We start from the raw sequence: 9,577 nt of genomic DNA, 5'->3' as shown, positions 1-9,577 counted from the left end.
TGATGCTATGTTCTATTATATTACGTATATCCAGGCTGGGGCTGACAAGTGGCAAGTAACATTCGCACCACACAAGTGCCAGGCAATGATGATCTCCAATAAGAGAGAATCTAACAATCGTCACTTGACATTCAACGGCATTACCATTGCTGAGTCCCCCACTATCAACATCCTAGGGTTTACCATTGACCAGAAACTGAACTGGACTAGCCATATAAATACCTGTGGCTACATGAGACTAGGAATCCTGCGGCAAGTAACTCACCTCCTGACTCCCCCAAAGCCTGTCCACCTTCTACAAGACACAAGTCAGGAGTGTAATGGAATACTCCCTACTTTCCTGGATGAGTGTATCTCCAACAACACACAAGAAGCTTGGCACCATCTAGGACAAAGCAGCATGCTTGATTGGCACCCCATCCACAAACAAACAGTGGCAGTGGTGTGTACCATCTACAAGATGCACTGCAGAAACTTACCAAGGCTCCTTAGGCATCACCTTCCAAACCCACGACCGCTACCTTATAGAAGGACAATGCCAGCAGACACATGGGAACACCACCGCCTGGAAGTTCCCCTCCAAGCCACATACCATCCTCACTTGGAAATATATCACTGTTCCTTCATTGTCGCTGGGTCAAAAATCCTGGAACTCCCTAACATCACTGTGGGTGTACCGACACCACATGGACTGCAGCAGTTCAAGAAGGCAGCTCACCACCACCTTCTCAAGGGCAAAAGGGGATGGGCAATAAATGCTGGCCCAACCAGCGAAGCCCACATCCAATCAATGAATTTTTTAAAAGTGGCCAGATCTGAATGCTTGCAATCAGAACCATGGGCTTCTCCACCATTTCCTGCAGATTCCCCTACTCTTCAAACCACTGAGCACTCCTCAATCAGAGCCAGTGATATTCAATCAGCAAGCAACCCAGTGGTGATTGGTACTGCGATTGATTACTGTGTTCCAAAGAAGAGACACATTGGACTAAAAACATTAACTCTGTTTCTGTCTCCACAGATGCCACCAGACCTGCTGAGATTTTCCATCACTTTCTGGTTTTATTTCAGATCTCCAGAATCTAGATCATTTTGCTTTCATCACAGTAACAATTGATGATCCCTTTAAATAGCACTGGTTGGGGATTCTTCCTGCTGCTGAATACATGTGTAGTTGTGTGTGTTTAAGAGAGGGTGTTAGCTGGAGCAGTAAGGTTGAAAATGGCAGTGCTGGCAGTGTTCAAATCAGTGTTATATGCTGACTGATGTCACGCTCCAACTCTTCCAGCGCACCCTCCTAACACCCAAACAAACACCCTCAACAAGGTGGTGTTCGGCCTGGGCCATGCCAGAAGTGTGATGCGGACACCATTTTGGTACCTAAGGACAACTGTGACAAACAGACACCATGGAATCCAATTTTGTGGCCTGTGTTCATAAGTCCCTGGAGTGAGTTTGTACCCACAACCTTCTGCTGCAGGGGCAAGGGCACCACCAACAGAACCAGGGTTAGCACCAATAGGAAGGATATTACAGGAATACAGCTTTGTTTTTCATCATGAGGAGATTTATAAATGATATTCCCTGAATTTTGGAATGAAATATTTTCTTAAATTAGTTGGTACAATACGCAGTGAATGGTTAGAGCTGTTTATCATTAAGAGCGGCTGGCAGTTCCTCTGAAGCAGTACTTTCCAAGTGATATGCAGAACCAGTTATAGCTCAGGCTGCCACAGCTTCCTTTTATTGAGTTGTGGAACCAGATGCTGCCACTTCCGTTTCCATCAGCTGCGCTGCAAGAAATGAAATGTTCACAAGATTCTTTTTCTTTTAACTACAATCCACTGAACAACCTGAAACTGAGAAAAAAAAGAATCAGAGAAATAAGAAATGGCACACAAAGCAAACTAAATCGGGTGCCAGATTTTCAGCCATCTACGGGGGCGAGGTCAGGTGCGGGCACGCTTTGAAAATCGCGCACTCGGATGACATCAGTGGTTCCTGACACCTCAGGGACACGATGCAATTTTCAGAGGAATAGCGAAAGGTGGGGAGCTGACAACCCACACACCTCTAATTAACAGCTTGTTGAGTTTGTCGTGGAGCTTGTTATGGGTCTGGGGAGTAACGGCTTGGAACTTACATTTGAGAAGCATGGGGAAAAGAGAGGATCTAGGACAGGTGGAGTCTAGCTGTCAGGGACACAGCCGGATGCTCTGTGTGCTATTTTAGCTCACAACGTTCCACATATTTTGTCCGTGACTCTCTTCCTCTCCTCGGTTCCCCAAATTAAATGCTGTGTTGTATAAAATGGGAAATTTAAACTTAGATATTGAGCCAGTGGCACAGTGTTGCCCTCACTGAAACGCTAGTATTTCTATTCAGCGTTTGGAGTCTTGAGAGGGACTTGAGGCTGCTGGCATCACTTGGGCATCAGAGGTGGGTGGAGGAAGCCCTGGTGAACCAATGAATGGCAGCTGAGGGCATTGGGGTGGGAGCAGGCTACTCTGACATTGGACAGAGTGGCCAGGAGCAGCTTCAGCAAAGGCATCCTCCTGGTCAGCAGGAGGCCAGAGGAGCACAGTGAGGGGCTGCAAGGAGAAGAAGACGATACCAAGGATATCAGGTGTACCGTCCAGGAGTTAACAACCTATAAATGACAGAGCACCAGTGTCGTAGGAGACTGTGCTTATCAAGACAGTTGGTCTCAGACATTTACGCTCTGGTCCATAATGACCTGATGCCCTATGACTCCCTACCTGCAGTCATCAAGAATTTCATGCATTCAGATTGTTCCACGAATTAGCTGCTGGCCAGGGTGGCATCTTGAAGTCAGCAGCTTATCATACCACGAGGCTGGTTACAGGTGCCCTATTCCAGAGGGCAGGGGCTACATCCATTTGGAGATAAAATAAAAGCAAAGTACTGCAGCTGTTAGAAACCTGTAATAAAAACAGAAAGTGCTGGAAAAACCCAGCAAGTCTACATAAGAATATAAGAAATAGGAGGGCCAGGAGTAGGCCATTCAGCCCTTCGAGCCCATTCTGTCATTCAATGAAATCATGGCTGATCTTCTACTTCAACACCATTTCCTGCACTATCCCTGTACCCCTTAATGTTTTTAATATGTAGAAATCTATCAATCTCTGTCTTGAACACACTCAATGACTAAGTCTTCACAGCCCTCTGGGGCAGAGAGTTCCAAAGATTTGCCACTCTCCGAGTGAAGAAATCCCTTCACATCTCAGTCCTAAGTGCTCTGCCCCTTATTCTAAGGCTATTTCCCTTGGTTCTAGACCACCCCGCCAACCAGGGGAAACATCCTCCCTGTATCTACCCTATCAAGTCCTGTAAGAATTTTGTATGTTTGAATGAGATCACCTTTCATTTTTCTAAGGTCCACAGAACAAAGACCCAGTCTATTTAATCATCCCTCAAGGGATGATCACTCTATCCCAGAAATGGGTTTGGTGAACCTTCTTTGCGCTGCCTATATATCTTTCCTTAGGTAAGGAGACCAAAACTACACACAGTGCTCCAGATGTGGTCTCGCCAAGTCTGTGTATAATTGCAGCAAGACATCTTTACTCCTCTGCTCAAATCTTCTTGTAATAAAGCCAACATACCATTTGCCTTCTTAATTGCTTGCCATACTTGCATGTTAGCTTTCAGTGACTCATGAACATGGACACCCAAGTCCCGTTGATTTTCAACACCTCCCAGCCTCTCGCCATTTAAAACATAATCTGCATTTCTGTTTTTCCTACCAAAGTGGATAATCTCACATTTCTCCACATTGCAATCCATCTGCCAAATTTTTGCCCACTCGCTTAGCCTCTCCAAATCCCCTTGAAGAGTCTTTGCAACCTCCTCACAACTCACATTTCTACTTAGTTTTGTTACATCTGCAAACTTGGAAATATTACCTTTAATCCCCACATCAAAATAATTGATATAGATTTGAATAGCTGAGTCCCAAACACTGATCCTTGCAGTACCCAAGTAGTCACAGCCTGCCAACTTGGAAATGACCCATTTATCTGGCAGCATCTGTGCAGGGAGAAACAGAGTTAACATTTCAAGTCCAATATGACTCTTCATGAGCTCTGCCAGTGATGGAATAGTTGCACTTAAAGGTGTCACCCTCAGATGTAACATTGCGATGTGTACGTCTTGCTTGGCCTGTTTACATTTGAGAATCAGGGATTACACCATGTGAATCATTTGTTCAGCTAGGCCGCTAGATCTAGGATAATGAGGAGAAGAAGTAGTGTGATCGATATTCCACTTCTCACACATATCCTGAAATGATTTACCATCTAAGCACACCAAATAAACTGACAGTAGCACTTAGAGTGTGTGCGACAGTTATGCTTGCTGTATTGTGCAATTGTCGAATAATGGGATACTTGGTAAAGTAGTCGACGATGACCATGAAATCAGTGTCATGGACATGAAAGAGATCGGATGTAATTTTGGACCAAGGATGGTTAGGAACTTCATGTGGAATCAGTGGTGCGTTGTGCTGACTTGGCATATGCTCTTGACTTGCCTCACACTTCTTGATGACAACTTCAATGTCATTGTTCATACCTGGCCAATAGATTGTCTCTTTTACGAGCCTTCTCATCCGATCTACGCCCATGGATGAGTGGTGAAATTGTTTAAGAATAATATCAGGTCACAAAGATTCTGGTATGGCAACCTGACTCCCATTAAAAATGACTCACCAAGAGATGCTAGCATGTCAGTAAGGCCAAAATGTTGTCATGGGTTCATGGACGTGCTAAATTGAATCAGGCCATCCTTCGATGATAGTTTTCCACATGTTCTGTAATGTGGAATCTTTTGCCATTTCTACTTGTAGTTTCTGGCGTTTGCATCGCGCAAAATGTACCAGATCAATTGACAAACTTGCATTCCCCTGCAAGTGTAGTGTTGCAGCTCTTGAAACTGCCAATTTTGTCGAAACATTCTGGATATTTCAATGTTAGAACATGAACCAAGGTGATAGGAGTAGTTTCTGAGTTTGATCTGCCATATGAGGTCTGACTGATTCCATGGATTGTCACTAATGCATGGTCATGGCATGCCGGTAGACCTACAATCACTGGGCCTTTAGTCTCCACTATGTAAAACATCTATGACACCCAGGAAGATGATTGTACTTGCCCACCAGCACTATGGATCCTATGTTAATTCCAATAATTGTATGTTGAGGAAGAATGAGTCTGAAGCTAGCCTGTGCCTTAAAACAGGTTTATTTCTAAGACAACAAAGTAAAGTCATAGATTCTCCCAGTTCCTACCAAACAATCAGAGTGAACTGGTTTACATACTCTTACAATGATTCCCTAACCCTTCCCCAGTTGGGAACAGCTGTGCTTAATTACCAATTTAAAGCATGCATTTCATTGCAACACAAATTCAACATTAACATCCTGCACATGGAATAAGTGAACCATTGTACACTGAAAGTTTCACAGTAATAGGTTTTGCCTTCCATGTCTTTGGATACATGTCTTTTAGAGTCTGCAGAGGTACTATGTTGGCACTTGTCCTTGTGTCAATCCTGGCCAATAACTGTCATAGGGCAGGTAATTTGAATCTCGGCAAACATCTCTTATGATGTGACAGTATTTATGTTTTCCATGAGATTGATGGTGTGAAGCATGTGTTCACCATTCTTCGTCTCATCGGACACATCATTGTCATGTTTTAGCTCATCAATCACCTCATGTGTATCCTCCTGACATGATAGCAGATGGTCATTCTTATTGCTTGAAGATACTTGTGTATAGTCTGTTTGGATCAGTGCACGGCTCTTTGTAGCTACATCAGCCATTGCTCTAGCGCACTGCTACTGCCAATGGCCCTTTCTGCCATGTGCTTTGCAGAATTGATGGAAAGCTGGGCAGTTCCTTGGTTCATGCAAAAGTTCACACATTCCACGTGGTTTGCTAGGTTTGAACGTGCTAGTAAGTGTGTTAATAATTGGGTTGTACAACCATCTATAAGGCACAAGTTAGGAATGTAATGGAATGCTCACCACTTGCCTGGATGAGTGCAGCTCGCACAACGCTCAAGAAGCTAGACACCATTCAGGACAAAGCAGCCCACTTGATTGGCACCACGTCCGCAAACATTCATTCCCCCCACTACGACGCACAGTGGCAGCAGTGTGTACCATCTACAAGATGCACTGCAGGAATTCACCAAGGCTCCTTCGACAGCACCTTCCAAACCCAGATAGATGGGAACACCACCATCTGGAAGTTCCCCTCCAAGTCACACGCCAACCTCACTTGGAAATATATTGCTGTTCCTTCACTGTCGTTGGGTCCAAAATCCTGCAACTCCCTTCCTAACAGCACTGTGGGTGTACCTACACCCCATGGGGTGCAGCGGTTCAAGAAGGCAGCTCACCACCACCTTCTCAAGGGCAACGAGGGATGGGCAATAAATGCTGGCCTAGTTAGTGAAGCCCACATCCCATGAATGAATTTTTAAAAAAGTACCTGTAAGATTTGTTGATGTGTGAGGATTGCTTCATAATTGCGTCCATCCTTGAGTAGGTTTTCAGTGCTATACGTTTTCAGTTTGTCTATATTTCTTTCTGGAATGCTTCTATGGGAGTGGAAACAATCGCCAACTCAACAATTCTGCCTGCTAGTTCTGCATTTGAAAAATCACAGTATGTACCTTTTCTCTGCATCTGCATCTGAAGTGGATTATGGATTCTATAGGCTGCTGTCAAAATGACATGAACTCTAGTCGATCAATACAGAAGTTTAACCTGATTCTGAATCGGTCTTCCAATGTGGTCCATATCTTTTGAAGATCCTTTAGCTCTTCTTCTGTTAATCCTGACATGTTCAGTCTGTGTAGATCTTTGTTCCCAATTGCTAGGCGAATTTTTATGGCTTGCTTGTCTGGTTCATACACATCTGAATCAAGAAACCATAGCACCATACGCTGTTTAAATATTCTGAATTCGGATTGTAATCAACTGCAACCCAACTGGGAAATTTTGTGGACATTTTAGTAATATCGCTTTGACCTTGCTCCTTGTTTTATTCAATTTATTGTTCAGCAACTCCCAAAGCTGTTACATTGCAACCTTCCCTGGCCCAATTTTTATGATGGTTTTGTTTTTCTTTGTTTTGTTGGACTCTCCCTTGCTACTATTGATCTGGCCCACACCCTGGTCACCTGCCTTTCCCGACTGAGCTAACCCAGTGCTGGTCCTCTCTACGCACTGTCCCACTCACTGAACTAACAGGCTATGCACTGCAATCTCACCACGAGGGATCCGTCTGCTTACCAGCTCATTATTTGAGCGCAGTTTCTTCAAAATTTTTCTGTGCAGTTACCATGTTGCAATTTCAACACTCTCCAAAGCTGCAACTCCGTTGTAGTCTAACCAAAATGTCAAGGGTCATCTCATGCCATGTAGCATGATCTAAGACTGTTCACCATGCTGTGCCTGTACTTAATATTGCTGCCACGCTGTTTGATCACCACTGAACACCATGTTGTGTTTTTATAATGATATAAAGGCACCAATCACTCACAAGGGATTGGGTAAACATGTTGTGGGTTCATTTATTTAGACTTGGCACATGACAATATTTATACATAGGTAGAAAGCCTGAAGACATTAGTAGCAGAGCTTTGTGTGTGTCCTCCGCCAGAAGCAAAAGTGAAACGAAGACTAGATCACATGACACACTTTCTTTCTAGTGATGTCATGTTGCTATCCCTTAAAGGCATATTTCAACACTGTCAACCTGTCCTGCCGCCTTCAATGATTTATGTACATATACACCCACATCCCTCTGCTGTTGCACCCCCTTTAGAGTTGTATCCTTTATTTTATATTGTCTCTCCATGTTCTTTCTACCAAAATGAATCACTTCACATTTCTCTGCCACCTCTGCACCCTTTCCACCAAATTGTTTATGTCCCTTTAAAGTTCTACACTGTCCTCCTCATAGTTAAGAATGTTTCTAAGCTTTGCATCATCCGCAAACTTTGAAATTGTGCCCTGTACACCAAGGTCTAGGTCATTAATGTATATCAGGAAAAGCAAGGGTCCCAACACTGAGCCCTGGGGAACTCCATTACAAACCTTCCTCCAGCCCAAAAACATCCATTAACCACTATCCTCTTTCTCTTGTCACTCAGCCAATTCCAAATCCTCGTTGCTACCGTCCCTTTTATCCCATGAGTTATAACTTTGCTCACAAATCTGTTGTGCAGCACTGTATCAAACGCCTTTTGGGAGTACATGTACACTACATCTACAACATTGCCCACATCAGCCCTCTCTGTTACCTCTTCAAAAAACCCCAGCAAGTTAGTTAAACATGATTTTCCCTTAAGAAATTCATGTTGGTTTTCCTTAATTAATCTGCATTTGCCCATGTGACTCTGAATTCGTCCCGCATTATTATTTCTGGAATTTTCCCCACTACCGAAGTTTAACTGACTGGCTTGTAGTTGCTGAGCTTATCTTTAAAATTCTTTATTGAACAAGGGTGTAACATTTGCAATTCTTCAGTTCTCTGGCACCGCCCCTGAGTCTAAGACTGAAAAATTATAGCCAGTGACTATGCAATTTCCACTCTCACTTCTCTCAATACCCTTGGACGCATCTAATCCTTACCGATACTAATAAAGCTTTACCAATACTAATAAAACTTACTACTACTAATAACATTAGCAATATTGATAAACCCTACTAATAGTCACTGCGATTAAACCTTGCTAGTGGTAATAAACCTTATTAAGAATAGAAGGTAAGACTTACCAGCTACTCACTTGCTACTTGTTACTAATAGTTAATATATTTAACGCTTTTTTAATCTCCCAGTTATTTAGACTCAGTCCATAAGCAGAAATACTCACCAGCCAATCACCTTACAGCTTTCCTGTGAAGTCACTGTTTTTCAAAACAGGGCACTCCTGGATTTCGCTGCTTCTCACACTCTTGGGGCAGAATTTTCTGCCAGTCGGGCGGGCGAGCCCGACCCAATCTCCAGCGGGCAGGGAGCCAATCCCAGCTGGAGAAGCGGGCCCCGCCACCATTTTATGTGGGTGGGCCAATTAAGGCCCGCCCAGCGTGACGTCCGGCGGGAAGCGCTATGCGCTTCCTGTGCAGGCAGGGGGGGGTTTCCCAAAAGCGAGAGTGCGCACGAAAGAGTGCACATCTCCCTGAGGCTAAGTGCTGCCTCAGGGAGATCATTGTCAGTTTTAAAAACGTTAAAAATAGAAAAAAAAATCCGTAACATGACCCCCTCATGTGTCACATGAGATGGGACATGTTCATAAATTACACTAAAACATTATTAAACTTTTTAAATCCCTACGTGAAACCTCATCCTGCTGCTGGATGAGGTTTCATGTTTTCCCTATTTGCCGCCGGGCCTCCTGGCCGACCCGCCAACCTTAAGGTTGGACGGGCAGGTCCTTTAATTGTTTAAATGATCCTGTCAATGGCCTCAATTGGCCATTGACAAGTCGGTCGGCGGACAGCTGATTTTGCTGCGGGCCTGCCTTCCTGAAAATTTAAATGG

At 44.0% G+C, this 9,577-nt stretch overlaps 1 long non-coding RNA gene across 2 annotated transcripts; it reads right to left on the bottom strand.

The window, feature by feature from the left end:
- Positions 1 to 1,285: 1,285 nt before the first annotated feature.
- Positions 1,286 to 8,989, bottom strand: LOC144672745 (uncharacterized). Of its 2 annotated transcripts, none has more exons than XR_013574160.1 (3): positions 8,910 to 8,989; positions 2,760 to 2,942; positions 1,286 to 1,793 (listed from the first exon to the last, which is right to left on the bottom strand). It is a non-coding gene; the product is annotated as an uncharacterized LOC144672745 (long non-coding RNA). The 2 variants fall into 2 exon arrangements; XR_013574161.1 differs by having other exon boundaries at positions 1,286 to 1,788.
- Between the last annotated feature and the right edge of the window lie 588 nt (positions 8,990 to 9,577).

Source organism: Cetorhinus maximus, chromosome 3 (genome assembly GCF_964194155.1).
Source record: "Cetorhinus maximus chromosome 3, sCetMax3.hap1.1, whole genome shotgun sequence".
NCBI lineage: Eukaryota > Metazoa > Chordata > Chondrichthyes > Lamniformes > Cetorhinidae > Cetorhinus > Cetorhinus maximus.
The sequence above is the reverse complement of the archived record's forward strand: the minus strand, read 5'-3'. Positions and strand labels throughout refer to the sequence as shown.